We start from the raw sequence: 19,590 nt of genomic DNA on the forward strand, positions 1-19,590 counted from the left end.
AACCACTTTTCAAAACAACCATATCAAATTATCTATTAAAATTGATTCTCAAAAAAAAAAAATTTATCTATTAATTTTTTTTAAAAAATATCAATTCATCTCTCTCTCTCTCTCTCTCTCTCTCTCTCCACATACTACAAGGTACAACTATTATCTACTATCTTCCCTCATTCTTGAAAAAATAAAAATAAAAAAATAAAAACCTGAAATGTATAATTGCAGTGCTTGTGTATATTTGCACAAGTGCAAAAGTAAAAATGCATTTTGTGCAATAAATGAATAAATTGATGTCGATGATTTTCGGTTAGTTGGTAAAATTTGGCATTTATGCCATTTTACCATAGGTGATGTGAGGACATGGACGAAGCCAAGATTTCTAAATAAGCATCTATTTAGTATGAGTTTAAATTCGGTCCGAAGTTGGCGTAAAACACTACTTTTATGTTTATGCCAGCCAATGAAAACATGCCATGTTGTTATTTGGCTTGATTCACAATTCTTATCTTCTTCTTTGGATTTTTCTCTCTCTCCGTTCCCTCTGTAACTCTCTCTTCTTGCGTCTTTTTTTTTTTTCCCCCTTTTCCATAGCATCAAATCCATTGCTCTTCCCCACACTGATCCATGCATCAACGCAGTGGCAATGGGCATTAAATCTGAAAGTAAAAAAGAGAGCCAGAAAACAAGCATATCAACCTCAAAAAGTAAAAGTTTTTAATATTTAAGCTCCCAAAAAACCCAGATTTAGCACCAAACAAAACCCACAAAAATTATTCATGAAATATCTCATTTATAAATTTAGAGCCACTTGAATTCATTCAAGATCAGTTCTAAACTTAATATGAAGAGCTAAAAATCCTCCATCACAACACAAAACACAATTTGTAATATTATAAATTAATTAATAAAAAAATAATAGCCAAAAAAAGAAAGGTTCGGAGTATCACATTCACTCACATTGGTACTTTGAAACTACCAAATAGGCATACTTTATTCTAATTTCTAAGACTGTGAACCCAAACAAACAGAGAAGCAAAGAATTAGAATGTAAAGTAGCTCCTCTAACACATTCATAGCAATAAACAAACAAAACCCATTAGAACAAATTCCAGAACAAATTTCGGCCCAATACAGTGTGTTTCGGCTATTTCGGTGCTTTTCGGTGAATACTAGCCAAAATGCAAGTTTAGGCCGGAATAAGTTTTGGTGTTACTTTTCTTTTCCTTCAACTTGTTTCTGTCTGAAACTCTTAGATTTAATGTCCACTGCCACTATGTTGATGTATGGATCAGTGCAGGGAAGATGAGTACACAAGAGAAGGAAAGCAATGGATTTAATGGTATGGAAATGAAAAAGAAAGATGAGAAGAAAGAGTTAACAAAGGGAACGGAGAGAGAGAAAATCTAAAGAAGAAGAAGATGATGAGTGGGTCTGTGAGAGGAGAGAGTTGAAACACAAAAATAAGTCAAATAACGACGTGGCATATTTTCATTGGCTAGCGTAAAAGCAGTGTTTTATGCCAATTCCAGACCAAATTTTGAACTCATTTAGTATTAACAAACTATCAACAAAATTTGAGTTAGAAAAGGTTGGTGGAGTAATGATGGGGACAAAAGTGAAATGTATTTGGTTAAGGGAGGGTGATAGATGTACAAAAAAAATTCCATCTCTTAGCTACTTCTCATAGGAATATAAATTTCATTTGCAATTTTTTAGTAGGAGAAAGAAATATTGTGTAACAGTACTCATTCTACATTAGTTATGTGAGGAATAGTAGAAGAAAATCTACAAAGGCTTAAAGAAGATAAAGAAAGAAGATAACAAATGGTTGAAAAGAAGAACATATTCACAAATGGTTTATCTAAATTTTATTAAATATCTATAGTGGAGAGTGACTAATCTTATTTTAGTAGAGTTTTTTTTTAAAAAAAAAAAAAAAAAAAAAACCATCTTGTCATCACTTGGCAGTTGCTAATTGATAGGTAATAATAGATGTTTTTATTATTGTTAATTAATTGATAGATAAATAATAGACAATAATTTTTTTACAACTTGATGCGAATGTTGTTGCTCAATAAGTTGTGATAAAAATTGTAAAATTTACTGTCTGCAGCATTGTCAAAACTAATTTAATTTCCACTATAAGCACTGTGCCTAATTATCACTGTTTGATCACATTGCATGGTTACAGCAAAGAGTCTTGGTCTCCCACATCTGTACGCTTACCTTGATTCCTTAAGGACAAACTTCACACACGGTGCAAATTTTGCCACATATGCATCCACTATCGAACTACCAACCAGTATTACACCTGCTGGTACATTTAGTCCGTTCTACCTCTATGTCCAATACTCACAATTTTTACAGTTCAAGTTCAGATCACATTTGCTAAGGCAGAAAGGTAAAGTGGGTCAATGGGTAAACACTTCAGTTACTTTGGAAAAAGTCGGTATTCTTCCAATGAAGTTGTTACTGTTAATCCTACTGCATGTTGCCCAAATTGGAAACTAGATTAAATAAATAAATAAAAAATTGTATTTTTTTCTGAGAAAATAAAAAATCACTTTTGGTACAGAAATGAGAAATTATATGATGACTTACAGTTCTCTTAATTTGGTTAGATTGGTGAGAGCAACTGGAATCTCGCCAGTGAGATTGTTTGCACTAAGAATGCTGCAGTCACCAAAATGAAAAGTTTAGACCAGTTCAACTTACTTACTGTTGATTGACAAAATAAATCATTGATAATTTAGAAATGAATCCTCAAATGTGATTTACAAACGAATAAGAGGGAAGAAAGAAACACTGACAGATTTTCCAAGTTAACCAGATCCCCAAGTTGAGGGGGAAGATTTCCAGAAAATAGATTGTTCTCTATGTTCCTGAAAGTATAATCCTCTTCAATGTTAAAACAGGTCTACAAATCAAATAAAAGAAGAAGAAGAAGAAGGATACAAGAAGAGCATACATATATGTAAGAGTGGAAATTTTTCCCAAGTAGCTTGGGATTGGTCCTGATAAATTGTTTACATTAACAGACCTGCAGTGAATTAGTTTAACAAAAAGAATGAGCGTTTGCTGGTTAACCATTGACACTAAATGAGAAGTAACTTACAGATATTCCAACTTTGTAGAAGCCCATTCAGGTGGTATGGTACCAGAAAGGTAGTTTCGAGTGAGATCACTTCAAGTAAGAGTAAAGTGTGCTATTAGATCCAAAGCTCAAATCTCAATTTTCAGGTGCTAATAAGTAAAACAAATAATTAGTTACTTTTCTTACATTTTCTTTAGGGAGGGTAGCTTCACCAGAGACGGTGGAAGCATGCCATCAAGATCTTGCCCTTTAAGAAATCTGTATGAAATACATAATAGATTTAATGAACTAGCCCACGTATTTGGAATCCCATCAGAATCTTTTCAACCATAATCTACTAGAATATAAATCATCTTCATGCATATGTTTGAGCAAAGGATGAGAAAATTGAAATTTTCACTAAAGCAAGAGTTAAATAGCATATATCAGAATGGTTTATTATTGTTGCATACAGCTTGCTACACACAGCCATACACACAACATGCGAAATTGTGTTTTGAAGATGAACTTAAATTGGACAATTTCTGAATGAAAAGGAAATGGTTCTATTGAGACTCTATTTAAATAGCATGTGCAGCTAATCGCTACTATCTATGTATGGAAGGGAATAACATATATAAGGTGCACAATGCCAATTGCAAAGTGAAGAAACTCTTCTCAAAGAAACTTGTGCAGATGTCAGATTAAAAATATTAAGGTGCAGATTATAATCCAACAAGTCTTTCTAGATGTGTAAACACAACTCACACAAGAAGATGTGATTGAGCCTGTGATCCAATGCTCCATTCCTTCTATGGAAGGGAAGCTGATGCCATTTGGTTCCTGTATGTCGTCACTGACTCTAGAATGAATAGGCCGGTGAAACATAGCAAGTCATTTTTCACATTGGTGACAATTCAAATTATGGATAGGCTGGTAAAACATAGCAAGTCATAGCAAGCCACGTAAAAACTACCTGAACCCTAGGCATCACCACATAATAGTGTTTGGCATCACCACCAAACAAAAGAGGAGTTCCTTGTCAACTCATAAAATTCTTATTCCAAATCTTCTGCCTTTCACTGTTACAAGGGCACTAGTTTAATAGAGTTTAGGGATTACACCAATATGGAAAATAACTAAATAAATCCCTTAATACCCTCAACATTAAAAACTCAATCCAAAATTCAAATTCAAAGACAAAATATTATATGACTTTAGAGCTTCTTGCATCATACTCCCTTGGTTAAAGAAAACTCGACTTTGAGTTTTGAAGTGGGGAAGGAGTAGAACTCCAAAATGCAGCACTTGCCTTAATTTAAGAATTACTTTGGGAGCACGGAGAGTGGCTAAACCTTGCATTCCATGACTCTTCTAGAATCACAAAATCAATGTGTGGAATCAACACAATCTTATCTTGAACCATAGGAAGCACCATTGTATTCACTTTCTCTACTTTGTCAAATTGTTTATCCTCATGCACCATGGAAGGTTGATCAGTAACACATTCAGTAAAATCTACTATCACATCATGTGCACCCTTAAAGGTTTTTTTGTTTCGCTGAACTTTTGTCTCATCAACTATTGACTCACCAATAGGTTGAATCAAGTCAACTACACATTGTTGAGGGTGTACTAATTAAGCACTTCTTGGCACATGCATCTCCTTTTCATAACCAATTTTTGGTGCAAAACATTACTATATCTCTTGTCTGAAGCTTTACCCTCAAGCTTGCTAGGTAATTTTTGAGTGGATGCCATTATTCAGTGTAGTTGGGCATTAATCCTAGCATGCTCTTGTTAAATTTCGGGGATGGCCTTCAATATGTCTTAAAATGTTGTTGGGGTAGACTTAGAACTAGAGACTGTTTGAGCACTCATCTCATCTTTTGAGCTACATTGCCAGGTGTAGGTCTGTCCCACTGATTGAGATTGTTTTTTTTATTTAAAAAGCTACAATGATAGGGTTTGGACAAAACTCTCTTTTGATGATAGGATGTGGGAACATATTTCTCTAAGTTTTTCTTTCATTTCTTCCCAATCAGTTATGGGAGGCTTATCCTTTTCTATTGCAAAGGTTTTCAATATCATGCCAATAATCCCTAGGTCTACTTATCAAATTTATCTTAGCAAACCTAGCCCTTTTTACATATTACAAACCTGTTTGGTCAAAAAATTAATACATATCCTTGCGTCATAGAATTTCACAAAGATTTCACTTTTAACCAACAACTTTCTAGAAACTTGTCATGAGGTTTCACAAAGTTTTTGCAAACATCATTTATGGAAACTCAAGTATGAATTTTAACATCATTTTCTCCAAAGCCTTGGCTATAATTCTTGTCCAAACTTCACAAAGATTCCACTAAAACTTCAAGTTGAAACTTGATTGCAGATTTACACAAAATTTTCACCGAAACTCGTGAAGAATCTCCAAATGAAGTTTCACAAAGTTTTCCTCATTTAATGAAAATTCAGTAAAAATGGCTCTCCCACGTTTCTCCACATTGTGTTGGTGAGAATTTTGTGAAAAACTTTGCCAACTAGTTTCATCCCAAAGTTTTGTAGACTACTTTGTGAAACTTCGTGAATGAGATTCTACAAAAAAAATTTTTGAAACTTATCTAAACTCTTGCTTAGTAGTTTAATTACAAAATTTTGGTGAAATTTTTTGAGAAACTTTACTAAAATAATTGTGGGGCCTGTTAGTTAAAAAGATATAGGAATCCTCAGAAGTGGGGTCGGGGCCCAATGGCCCAATCCGAGGACGCTTAGTTATCCGAGGATAGCTTAAAATTTTTTATTATTATTAAATGGATAATATAGGAGAAAGGAGTGAATATTGTATATTGCGGCATAACGCACGTCCGAGGACACCAAAGTCCGAGGTGAATGTAACTTTCATTTTATTCAGGAGACTCCGCCAAGTTGTATCTAAACTGGAAATTAGGTATAAACCTAAGGAGGAGTCGGGGAAGGTAGCAAATATCTTCCAAGGCCATCACCTCCACATTAAATGCTCTCCAGCTAACCCTCTGGCCGCATTAATGTGGAGGTGATACCTGAACAGTGACTAAGCAGTTTTATGGCTACTGAGCAAAAGTTCCGGTAGGTACTGGATGAGACAGAAAGGAGCTCCCAAGATAAGAACTACACGTGTACAATGGAAGTGGAGGAGAGAACGGAGTATATAACATAGAAACGAATGAGATAAGAAGGGGGAGATTCCATAAAAAAAGAAAAGAGAGACGGACTGAAACATAGCCGAAGAGAGTTTTTCTCATTGAATCAACCTAAAATATCTCTTGTTACTTGATGAGTATAACCTTTCCTGTCAAACGGTACTAGTTCTTGTACCCATGCTCTAAAAATTTATTGTTTGGGCTTGTTGGGCTGAAAACTCATTCATACTCTGGGTCCAATCCAAATTGAGTCCCTACAATTGGCGCCGTCTGTGAGAAGAACTTGATCTGTTGAGAAGGAAAGGCAGGTGTGATACTCACAATGGAAGAGGGAGCACCGCAGCAACCATTGACGGGCCCGCAACAGGTGGATGCTAATCAGCACCAGGCAGAGTCTAGGGCTCTCAGCACAGTAATCCGTTGGTAGACCACGAACACGGGGGGGGGGGGGGGAGGGGGGGAAAAAAAGGAAAAAAGGGGCTGCCATGGGCCGAGGAGCATCCCCAGTTGAAAAATAGTTCTAAGTATTTTTTAATAAAAAAAGAGAGTTCATGCTTGGTGAACGACGGCCAGCGCCTAAACCTTCAATCTATTTTCTACAAATTTATTGTTTGGGCTTGTTGGGTAGAAAATCCAAATTGAGTCCCTACAATAATGTTTCCAGAAAAAAGCTAGGTGAAATCTTTATGAAAATGCTTTAACAAGTTTTGGACAAATTTTGGTAAAAACTTAGTGAAACTTAAATAATGAGCTTCTGCACAGTTACTTATGAAAACTTTGTGTAACTTTGGACAAAATTTTGGCAACACCGTTTACTAGAAGGCATCAGCTAAGATAGCTCATTGGAGTTGGAAGACATCAACTAATGACTAATGACAGCATAGTGGTGAGGTGTGTNTAAGAAGTATGCCATAAGAGACTTAACATACATGAACCAGCATAGTATAAGTAAGTTGTATAGTACAATAATGTAAATAAGAAAATTGCACTGACCTCTCCTTAGGTTTTCTATTATTACACTAGCCTCATCTCTTATATGGAATAAAACACTTGGGTCTTGTGGTGTAACCAACTGGGTTGTGGTGTTAACCAGCTTGGGTCTTGACTACATGGTCTACTCCGAAATTCCAATCTTTCTTCCTTACTTGCATAGCAATTTCACGAAGGGCTTGCACTGCAAAATAGTTAGTAGTACATCAGACTCAGACTCATCAAATTTTTTTTCCCTTTATTAATTTATTTTTGGCAAAAATACAAAACTGATCTTCTAACTTATTTTTTTTTATTTCAGTCTTCTAACTTTCAACCTTTTTTTTTTTCTTCATCTCCTCTAACTTTCAATTGTTGTCAGTTTGATACTTCGTTAAACCTCAGTTATGTCATGCCGTTAATTGAGCCAAAATGTCGTAGTTTGTGTTTTGCTTTTGGTATCGAATTCTTTCAGAAAAAGCAAAAAAGCTTGGGTGGTTTTTTCTTTTTTTGAAAATTTTTTTTTGGGTTTGGGAGGAATTGAAATTGGAGAGAGATGGAGAGATTTTAGGGTTTTGTTTCTCTGGTCAGAATTCGATCTGAGCGCTGTCGATCATGTTGTCAGAGAGAGAGAGAGAGAGAGAAGAGAGAGAGAGAGAGAGAGAGAGAGAAGAGAAATATAATAATAGAAATTTTTTTAATATCAGTTTTTTTTTTAATTTTCTTTTAATTCCAAAATTATTATTTAAAAAAAAAAAAAAAAAAGAGCCAAAATGACGTCATTTTGTCTCAATTAATGGCAGGATATAACTGGGGTTTAACGGAGTACCAAATTGAAAGTTAAAGAACTGAAGAAAAAAAAAAAAGGATTGAAAGTTAGAAGGCCAGTTTTGCATTTTTACCTTTATTTTTTGTTTTATAAATGTTCCATACTGGAGTCTGTTAAACAATAATGAAATGGGCTTTCACACATAAATATATAAATATCTAGCTCAAGCCCTCAACCCCCTTAATTGCAATAATTATCTTTTAGATTTTGCTTACTCTCAGTACTTTTTTAATTGGACATGCCGTTTTATTTTAAATATAATATGACAAGTAGTGGTGGATTTTAATCTTTACATTTTATTTAGTTAGCGGGTAATGTAACAGTTTATTATTAAAACAAGAACATTTATCCGTATATGGTGTTTGTTTATGGAGAGATGCTAGTGTCACAAAAAAAAAAAAAAAAATCACAATTTTTGTTACAACTTGTTACGTGATGAGTTGTGAGGCAAAAATTGTGATATTTTTTGTGATACTAATATTTCTCATGTTGATGGGATTTTGGAGAGATAAAATATATTATTTAAATGAAAAAAAAAAAATAGAGTATTGAGATTGATGTTTGTGCATAAAAAACATAGATAGCTAAAGTAGAAATAGTAGTGATTTTTAGGTTAGTTTAATTAAAAATTTGAGAAGACTGATGTGAATGTTCTTAACTTTGCAAGGTAAAACTCAACCTCAATACATCAGACATAGGCGGTAGGCCCAATTTGAACCCTTTCTTTTTATTGTTATCTTTTTGGATACTTTAATTGCTTTCATCTTTAGCGTAGTAGATTTGATTATATATTTTTATTGGTTTTTATTTAAAAAAGTTATTGTGTAAGTTGTATTTAGAAATTACTCAAAGACATTGCCAAAGCCAATTGGTTGATAAAAATTCAAAGCAAGTATAACCCAATCGATAGAATATAATGAGAAGTGCATCCCCACCACGTAAATCACAAGATGGTATTTCATTTCCATGTCAAAATTTCATGTCCCTAACATTGTGTTTGACCAAACCGACACTGAGGTTCAATACCATTGATCATGGTAGATTGGGGGTTAGAGAGCTAAAACCACAATAACTACGACACTGGTCTGGTCCCTTGTACTTTTTAAATTCTCATTCTTAATCAGAGACTCACATTACAGAATAAAGGGATAATGCCTCGGTTTAAAAATTTTTACCAATTGAGATGGGACCAATAATGCATATAGGGACTCATCAATCCTATGGCACGACAATAAATAAATACCACATGTACCACCGGGCTTTGATGAGATTGTCATCATAACTTCAATATATTTGTTAAAGTGCTACTACTCAAATCATCAACTCATGTCAAGAATCATGTGAAGCAATACAAAATAATGCATGTATAATTGTTATCCAAATTCATCACGACATTATCAACCTCAACTTACTAATAAATTATTCTGAAGAAGAAGAAAAAAGATAGTTTATTACCTTCATCATCAGGAAGACGTAATTCATTGCCATCATCATTAGGAAGACGCCCTACTTGTGCCCTAACTTGGAATACTCCGGTGCATAATAGAAGCAGTGTTAGCGTATTAAGGATAATGTCCATCTCTGGATTCTGAGCATTTCTTGCTATATTAACTCCCCCAACTTGTTATGCACTGAGTTCTTCATTCAAAGTTGAATGAAAAGGGACGATAAAAAACATCAAGCTACATTATTTATCTATATTCAGCAAAAAAGAAAAAAGAAAAGAGAGTTTGTCACTGGGGTTTCGGAACTTTTTTTTAATAAGACTATTTTTTTGCCACTTTTTGTTTTAATTTCTTTGACTAGAGTATTCATCAATCATCAGGTATGACGTGTGCAAAAATGTCTCTCTATTTTAGCATAAAATTCTACATTTTCTATTTTTACCTAACCACTTTTCAAAACAGCCATATCAAATTATCTATTAAAATTCTTTTTTAAAAAAAATATTAATTCATCTCTCTCTCTCTCTCTCTCTCTCTCTCTCTCTCCACACACTACAAGGTACAACTATTATCTACTATCTTCCCTCATTCTTGAAAAACAAAAAATAAAAATAAAAACCTGAAATGTATAATTGCAGTGCTTGTGTATATTTGCACAAGTGCAATAGTAAAAATGCATTTTGTGCAATAAATGCATAAATTGATGTCGATGATTTTTAGGGTTAGTTGGTAAAATTTGGCATTTATGCCATTTTACCATAGGTGATGTGAGGACATGGACGAAGCCAAGATTTCTAAATAGGCATCTATTTAGTATTAACAAACTATCAATAAAATTTGAGTTAGAAAAGGTTGGTGAAGTAATGATGGGGACAAAAGTGAAATGTATTTGGTTAAGGGAGGGTAATAGATGTATAAAAAAATTCCATCTCTTAGCTACTTCTCATAGGAATATAAATTTCATTTGCAATGTTTTAGTAGGAGAAAGAAATATTGTGTAACAGTATTCATTCTACATTAGTTATGTGAGGAATAGTAGAAGAAAATCTACAAAGGCTTAAAGAAGATAAAGAAAGAAGATAACAAATGGTTGAAAAGAACATATTCACAAATGGTTTATCTAAATTTTATTTAATATCTATAGTGGAGAGTGACTAATCTTATTTTAGTAGAGTTTATTTTTTTTGGGTAAACAATGAACTATATTAAACATTAGGAACCAAATACATTAGCAATAGCAGTATATAGCCTATTACGATACATTCCCATTGAATTAGAGTACAAAAGGGGAATAACACAGGGGGGGGGGGACAAAACGGGAGTCAATAGCAGAGGCAGCAAATCCCATATGTGCAAGAGCATCAGCACAGAAATTTGCTTCTTTGAACACATGAGACAACTTAAGGCAGCTGCAGCAACAGTTTCCTGCAATCATCAACAAGACCAAAAAGGTCCCCATTAGTACTGATATTGCTAGCAATTAAGGAAATTGCTGTGGATGCATGAAGTTCAATTTCTACCGCTTAGGCTTGCACATCTAAACAAAAGAGTAGGCCTTCTCTTAAGGCCCAAAGCTTAACTGCGATACTGGAGGTAACATTTATGGACTTTGCAAAACCCCCAACCCAACAGCCCATGCTATCCATATTCACTCCACCACATCCAGCTAACCCACTAGCTCCCACCACCAAGCCATTAGTATTTAGCTTGAGCCACCTATTTGCTGGTTTCAGCCATCGGACCTCCTTCTCAATCATTGCTCTCTCTTTACTTGGATCAACCACACAATAAATAAACTCTCTAACTTGCATCTCTACAAACTTATGGAGATTTGGATTAGCATCTTGTTGCTTGAAAGCCTTTTTATTTCTTTAAAGCCACAGGTTCCAAATTCCATAAAGGAAGAAGGAGCTCCACAAGTAGTCTTAGCCAATTGCCAGGTTGGTGGATTTGGCATTGCATTGCAACCAAGTGTCCATATCCTCACTGAAAGAAGGCTCGAGGGAGAGGGGGCATCTGGACATCCTCCAAAATCTCTTAGCAATCGGGTAGTCCCTTAGGATATGGATTATAGTATCCTCAATATCTGGGTAGTATCCACACCCACCTAAACCCTCATTACCTCTCTGGGCGAGGGTACTCGGACAAATTGTGGTGAAGGCATTTCCACAAGAAGATATGGATTTTTGGGGGGGGGGGGGGGGTGAGTTTCCATAGCCATTTACCACTGAAATCAGCCACCTTTAGGTCTTCTTCAACAATAAAAAAATAAGCATTCTTGGGATGAAAACCTCTATTTAGGCAAGATATCCAACTTTTTAGATCCTCCCTTACCAGAATCTAGCAGGGGGTAGAGAGGATGTCACTTAGAAAAAGTTTGGGAAGTTGAAGGATAGAATGGCCAAATTCCAACCACCATCAAGTTACATCCATGATTGTCAAAGAGTCCTCCCCCTGTTTAGGGGACCTTCCACTAGCTTTCTTACAGCCAGCACCCATCCATTGTCATGCCAAAAACTTAAGGAGTATTGCTACCAATAGTCCAATTTTGACCCCTTATTGACACTTCTTTGCCCTTCATCACAGTTGTCCAAACTCTAGAGTGAACCCTTTTTCTTGCAAGTCTGGCCTGGTATTTTTTTTACAACACTTTACCCAGTTTGCATTCTTGGAATTTTCCATCTGTCAGCATAGCTTTGCAACAAGAGACATGTCCTTCCTTTAGCATTGTGAACTCCTAGACCCCCTTGCTTTCGGCTTTGTAATCTTTTTCCAACTCACCACATGCATCTTCTTAACCTCGTCAATTACCCTCACAAAAAGTTTCAATTAATTTTGTCTATGCTGTTAAGGACTCTTTGAGGAAGTATGAGCCTTGCATGACATAGGTTGGGGTGGCAAAAATGACTGCTTGGGATAGAACACCCAACCACCATAGATAGAGCTAGATTTCCAAACCTAGAGCTTATTTTGGACTTCTCAATAACAAGTTGAAATCTTGAGAGGATGCAACTGAATTTTAAAGGGAACCCCCAATATTTTCCTAGGTTGGAAGTAGAGTTCATGCCTAGAATCACATAACTTTCTACGTGATCTTGATCAACATTGGGGAGAAATACACTTTGGATTTTATCAAGTGACCTTCTGACCGAGGATCACAAAATGGGTTTAAAGTTTCTCTGATGTTCCTACAATTTTTCATGTCAGCCTTGGCAAATAAGACCAGGTTATTAGAAAGAACAAATCGAGAAATTGGTCCATTCTTGAGGCTTTCACAGGATCCCATAACTTTTCCTCACACTTTCCAGAGATGAGAAACCCTAGAATCTCCATACATATAATGAACAAGTAGGGAGATAAGGGGTCTCCTTGCGCTAATACCTCTTAAAGGCTGAAAGAGATCCAGTTTACCTCCATTAAAGAGCACTGATATATATGACTAGATATACACTCATAATGAGGTCCATAAGGAGGTTGGGAGCCGATATAAATTCAGGACATCCTGAAGAAATGCCACTCCAATCTATCATATGTTTTCCAAATCAATTTTTATTGCCATATAGCCCACCTTCCCTTTCTTGAGACTCATGGAGTGAATAATTTCCTAGTTATAATCATGTTGTCCAACCCCATTCTTCTGGCACAAAGGCTATTCGGAGGGGGGGGGGGGGAGATAAGCTTAGGAAGCATTGGTCTTAGTTTTTTGACTATAATCTTAGTAACAACTTTATAGACTGTGTTACAAAGACTAATTGGCCTAAAAGAAGTTAAGCAGTCAACCCTTGGGCATTTCAGAATAAGAGTGATTAAGGTTTTATATAGGTAGAGTCCCTAAATATTTTGCTCACTTCTTCAAAAACAGAGCTACCCATTGTGCTCCTATATGATTGGAAAAATCCTGAATAGAAGCCATCTGGCCCCGGAGTTTTGAGGGGTTTGAGACACCAAAGGCCCTCTTTAACTTCCTGCAAAGACAACTTCATGGTCAGCCCATTTGCCTCCTTCTTATCTCAAAAGCACGGCTAGGAAGGGATATTCCACATGTTCCTTTGCACGCTTACAGCACTTGTAGAGAACAAATCACAAAACCCTTTCCTAATCAAGATTTCACCTCCCTCTCGTCATGTACCCAATTGCCTTGATTGTCCTTTAAACAAGCAATTCTATTCCTCTTTCTTCTAATTAGAGTTGATGAGTGAAAAAACTTTGTGTTTCTATCACCTTGAATAAGCCAATTAAGCCTGGACTTAACTGACCAAAACTCCTCTTGTTATGGAATCTCCCAGTGCTCTTTTCTCAGTACTTCCTTAAGGTTCAATAGATACGCACTTGGGCCTTCAGCGATGCTAGACTGAATACCTCTTAGTCTTGCCTCTACCCGATTCTTCCTATGGAATATGTTGCCAAACACTTCTTTATTCCACACTATCACATCCCTTGTAAAACTTTCAATATTTACCTTCAAGGCCCTATCTTCCTCCCATGAGTCACTAACAACCTTTGGGAATAGAAGATAAGACATCCAAACAGGTTGGAAGCGGAAAGGTCTAAAACGATCTGATAAAGGAGGCTGTCCAATTTAAGGAGAACAGGGCAGTGATCTGAGTGGGTGCGGGCCAGGTGGTGAATAGCTGCTTCAAGATATAACTCCCTTCATTCAATGTTGGGAACCCCCTATCAAGCCTTTCTTGGATAAAATGTCCCACCTCTCTCTTATTTACCCAGGTAAATCTAAGTCCATGAAACCCTAAGTCTACCATCTCACACGAATTGAGGCATTCTCTGAACATTTGTACACGTCTTGGGTTTAGAGGGTTACCACCAAGTTTATCATTACAAGAAAAAAAACTCATTGAAATCCCTCAGCATAAGCCCAGGAAGATGATGTAAAGAGGCAATAGCAATTAGGTTATTCCACAACAATTTTCTTTTCTCTAATCTAGGGCTAGCATAAATTGAAAAAAGGACCCAGGAAAAGTTAGAGGTACGTACCATTAACCTCAACATGGATTTCCTACTTAGTTTTGGCTAGCTGAGTAATCTTTACTTCATCTGAGTTCCACAAAACCCAAATGCTACCAGAGTAGCCAATAGTATCAACATGCAAAGCTTCGTCAAAAGATAGCCTATTAGTGATGTCCTTTGCTTTGTCCCCACCCACTTTTGTCTCTGTGATGATCACTATAAAGGGGGAGTGGACATTGATTAGGTTCATCAAAACGGTGTGAAAACAAGGGTTTAATGCCCTTCTGCAATTCCAAAGGACAATATTCATTAGGCAAAAATTTGTGGGTTGGGGACTGGTATCAAGTTGATTCTGAGCCTCTATACTACTTAGCAACCTCCATCCCAATTCCCTCAACATCTTCTTGGGCCATGTCACCCCCTTTGTAAGTCTCACTGCATGCTTTAAGATCCATAAAGGCTTCTTCCTCGAGCATAACATCAGACCGAAACTTGGCATTGATGTGTCCACCTGGATATCCATATTCTCCTTCCCATGTCTTCTTCCTCCAGACCCAATTCGCTTAAACTTTGCTCCAATGAATGTGGTAGTAGGGCTTTCTATCTGAAAACTTTTGCTTCCACCATCATTGGCCTGTCTAAAGGAAATGTCCCCTAAAGGTATGCCCACTTCAACCACGTTGGATTCAACAAGGGTAGGTAACCCATCTTTTTGCTTTTTGGAGTTAGAGGGAATATGTGGCTTCACGCTTTCATTTCTTCCAAATCGAACCACCCCCAAATCATTGTTGGACTTGCTCTTATCTATGCCATTATTTTTGGAGACAAAGTCATAATCTTCCCTTTTCAAAGGATTGCCCATTCTTGTCTTTGCTTTGCTTCCATGATCACTTACCTTTTCCTTTCTTGTTACACTAGATGGGCGAGGTTGACGACTCTTCACAGATGGTCCACCGATCTCTGTGCAAGGAGGATGGCTTGGACCAGGAGAGGTCTTGTTTGAGCTTCTTGAGCCAAACAAAAACTGAGAGGGTAGAGGAAACTGAAGGAACGTGCCTGGGGTAGAGTGATTTTAGATGTGATAGGAAATGCCTTTTCCCCACTATCCAATGTTGTTTTGGGGTTGTCAAATCTTCCCCTTCTCCTATTACCATTCGCAAGCCTGCGAGCCACTTTAGAGCTAACTTTAGGACTAGGGAGAGGCTCACGAATAATTTGGCCTTTTGAAGGAGGCTTAGTACCAGGCTTTAGGCCCAAATCCACTTTTCTACTAAAGGTACGTGGAACTCCACCTTTTTGCCCTACTTTCTTGTGCCTGACAAGCAACCAAGGCCCATACTCATCCTTTGGGTCTATGCTACTTGTTCCCGCCTTTTGGGAATTTTTTTTCCTCCATCGTATCATTTCCCTTTTCCCTCAAGCATGGGTTCCCACTTTAGCATAGAGTCTGGAGCGGTTGCCTTAATAGTATAAGGGCACCCCTCTTTCCCGTGACCTATGCAACCACAAGAGAAGCACAATGAGTTTATGCCCTCGTACTGAACTTTCTGGACCATTCCTTCAAGAAGGATGCTCCTAGTAAAGGGTTCATTCAAATCCACTTGCACAAAAATTCTCGTATACCTTCCTCTAGCCTTTATCACCATGTGTGAATCAACTCGTAACACTAGACCAATGGCACTCCCAATTTCTTTCAGAACACTAGGGTCATAAAACTCAATAGAGAGCTCCAACAATCTTAACCAAACTGCAACTAAGCTGCAGGTGGCGTTAAAAGGCTTGAAGTTGGGTTCCTATGCTCTGATGGTGGGGAAATGCTTGCCAATAAACCATGACCCACCTCTAATCACATTTTCATAATCTTCTACGAGACCAACCCTTATGAGGAAGAAATCCTTGCCTAGGTCCACGCAGTCTAGCCTCCCCACCAATTTCCATAGACTCATCACCTTGGAGTGGAGATAATGAAACCCCACCGTCCATCCAAATACTTTCATTATTAAGGCGTGTGTCCACCTGGCCCAAATGGCCCTCCTCGTGTCTGGGTTGAGTGTCACTACTATCATACCCTCAGCCACATCTCCCAAATCCACAGGATTAGATGCCGACCATTCATTGTCTATACTTAGGTTGAAAGCTTGGGCAAAGGCACCCAGTATCTCACCCGCAAGGTTGTCCTTGTAGGATGGCGAAGAGCCAAACTCAAGGGGTCCCAAGGACTCCTTGACCTTTTTTGTGCTCTGTTAAAGCTCAACTTTTTCCTGTTTAGACCTCTCACGCTTAGAGAACTTGTAGTCCATTCCTTCTAATTCTATTTTAGTAGAGTTTATAACAATATATTTTCAGTAAATAAATTCTTCATAAATGTAAAAATACTCTTTGGTACCATTATATATAATTCCAATCCTTAGCAAAATAATTTTGGCAAGAGACTCTGATCATGGTTAAATTGGAAAATTAAATATGGTTAGTGCTGGCCAAGTCAAATCAAGTCATACAGTTTAGTCATAAGTAAGAAAGATTGGCAGGGAGACAAGGAAGGAAAATAAAATTCCAGGTATAACCTATGTCAAGACATAGAAAAAAAAAATCTAGGTATAGCCTATGTCAAGACATACAGAGTTGCAAAAGCTAAGTAGATATGCAGCGGTCTAAATTCATTCTAATTCACACAATTATATATGGAAAAAGAAACTAACTTCCAATGTTTTGCTAGCTTTTCTTTGATCACCTTTGGCAGCATTTTAGACTTTCAAATGAATTGGATGCATTATTTGCAACATATTTTTCACTTCTTTATGAGTTGTAGATATATGTAACTATCACAATAGAAAATCATATCCTTTTCCACGACACCATTTGGGTGCAAATATATAAGCAATAGTGGAGAATATCTGTCTTTGATGATCCAATAGCTTATATGATATAATGCTATTTGTTATTGTCATTTTAAGTTTTTGGGTTGGATAATTGGGTTGCGGTTATAATCTTGGAGGGGAAGGGGCCTAAGGTTTTGGAAGAGGGGGTCCAATTATAAAATTAAAAGAACACACCTAGTAAATACACACACACACACACACATGAATGTATGTATGTATGTATGTATGCATCCTTCTGATCTTGAGTCCCTCTAATACTTGGAGAAGCATTTTTGAGTCTAGTCTAAGCTTGAGATTATCTTAATACTTGGAGAAGCATCCTTATGGTTAAAGAGGTGCTAGTGCTACGGTTACGGGCCAAATGGAATTTGGGTAGTGAGAAAAGTAAAGGTATAAAGTATGAATGAATATCTGGTTGCCAAGGTAACAATCTGAATCAAGGCTAGCTCTATATAGTTTGAGATCTAAGGTGATAAATTAAAGCAAGACATTAAGATATTTTATTAAAATATAAATTAAATAGTATTTATTTAATACATTATTTACCAAATCAAGGTTAACTGGATAAATTAAGAACATAACTTGATGAATTAGTTCTAACCAAACCAAGATTAATTTCATTTAGAAATCAAATAATATGGTTTAAGCATAAAATTAAACTTCCTAAAAAACATAAAATTTAATAAAAAACAAATTTCTTTTATGCATGTTTAAGTAACATTGTAATATAATTTTTAATTTTTGGATGTGGTGTTAAGAGAGATAGAGATTATTTGGCGTGTAACCATAAAATGAAAAGCTCGATAGGTTAAGGAAAACTAATTATTTTTTATAATTTGACATATTTATAACCTTTTTTTTCCAGACAATTTAGGATTATTAAATTAAGTTTCTATTGGTATAATATTTTGAAGAACTCTTTTGTTTAATTATTTAAAAAAAAAAAAAACAATTATTATCAAAATACAAAATTGGGCTATTTTATAATAGAGGGTGGACCTTTTTGTTATAGGGCCTTAGGCTTAGGCCTTGGGCCGGCCTGGAGATAATTATGCTCCAAACCTGCATATTGTACCAATGAGATGAGAAAATGGCATGTGGATGTGGAATGAACCCATGCAAGGCTTCCATCTGTGTTTGCCTACTCCTCTAGCTTATCAGATATGCTTCCAGGGTGAGAGAAAAGCAATGATGCATTGCCTTTGGATTTGAATAGCCCACAAATATATACAGTAGTTGTGTGGTGAATGAGCACAAGAAAGGTACAGAAAAAAGCATGCAAGCGTGAAAGGTACAGAAAAAAAAGCATGCAAGCGTGGAGCAAGACTTCATGGAATTCTTTGAAGCTTTATTTAGATCTAAATCTGGTCAAAAATGCGGGGGAGCTGTGTGCAGTTACAATGTTTTTTCTATGGCGACGATGAAACTTGGCCTTTTTTTAGGGGAAGCTGATGGAATCTGGGAAAATCTAAATTCACAGGTTGGGATGTAATATGCAACCAATGCAGATTCTGGTGTTGCCATGCATCCTGGTGTCACGGATTCTTGAAAATTTTGCTTTGGTTTCCTCTCGTTTGCTTCAGTTAACTTCCTATGCAAGGGTAATGGAGCTCAATTCTTGATTGATAGAACTCAGCTATTGGTTGATTGATTGTGATGATCAATGGTTTTCTTGAGGTTAGTAATGGATTCATTCACGTGGGAAGTAGATTGAATTTCTGTCATGATTCAGGAAAGATTGGTTGTAAATACCAAATGTTAATGTCTTGAAAATGGAAGGTTATTGATAGGAAATTTATGAAATTGGCTAGATTCGAGGTTAGCCAGACCTCCTAAAAGAGAGAAAAAAAATTAGAAAAAACAAAGAAATTGATTTATTAAGGACTATGGCCAAAAATAGTGGCTAAATAATCGACCGTCGCATTTTATGCTACTTGTCCATTCATCTACATATTAAAGTAGTATATACATCCCACCAACCAGCCCAAGGGAACAACTAGTTGGCAAACTTAATGCCTAATTTTATGGTGATTGGAGCTACTACCCTAACACACTTTCTCTTAGTTGACACGAGGAAAAAGGTCAATTAGCAAATCTACTACTAGGTTTTAGGGTGATTTTTGCAAAAAAAATTTATCCCCCATGGTTTGCCCATTCACTTTGGGTATGTTTGATTGGAGATAGAATAGGAAGGATGGAAGATAAAGAAAAGAAAATAGGTTTGGGTCTGGTTTAATAAAGAGAGAAAATA

The 19,590-nt window shown here is 36.4% G+C and overlaps 2 long non-coding RNA genes across 2 annotated transcripts; both read right to left on the reverse strand.

Annotated features, from left to right (window-relative positions):
• Window positions 1-2,445: 2,445 nt before the first annotated feature.
• LOC136063557 (uncharacterized) lies at window positions 2,446-2,986 on the reverse strand. The gene is made up of 4 exons (XR_010625192.1): window positions 2,966-2,986; window positions 2,808-2,879; window positions 2,599-2,670; window positions 2,446-2,481 (listed from the first exon to the last, which is right to left on the reverse strand). It is a non-coding gene; the product is annotated as an uncharacterized LOC136063557 (long non-coding RNA).
• A 1-nt stretch (window position 2,987) lies between these two features.
• On the reverse strand, window positions 2,988-3,325 carry LOC136063561 (uncharacterized). The gene is made up of 3 exons (XR_010625194.1): window positions 3,278-3,325; window positions 3,113-3,181; window positions 2,988-3,037 (listed from the first exon to the last, which is right to left on the reverse strand). It is a non-coding gene; the product is annotated as an uncharacterized LOC136063561 (long non-coding RNA).
• Window positions 3,326-19,590: the final 16,265 nt, after the last annotated feature.

Source organism: Quercus suber, unplaced genomic scaffold, assembly GCF_002906115.3.
Source record: "Quercus suber isolate HL8 unplaced genomic scaffold, Cork oak 2.0 scaffold_21, whole genome shotgun sequence".
Taxonomy (NCBI): domain Eukaryota; kingdom Viridiplantae; phylum Streptophyta; class Magnoliopsida; order Fagales; family Fagaceae; genus Quercus; species Quercus suber.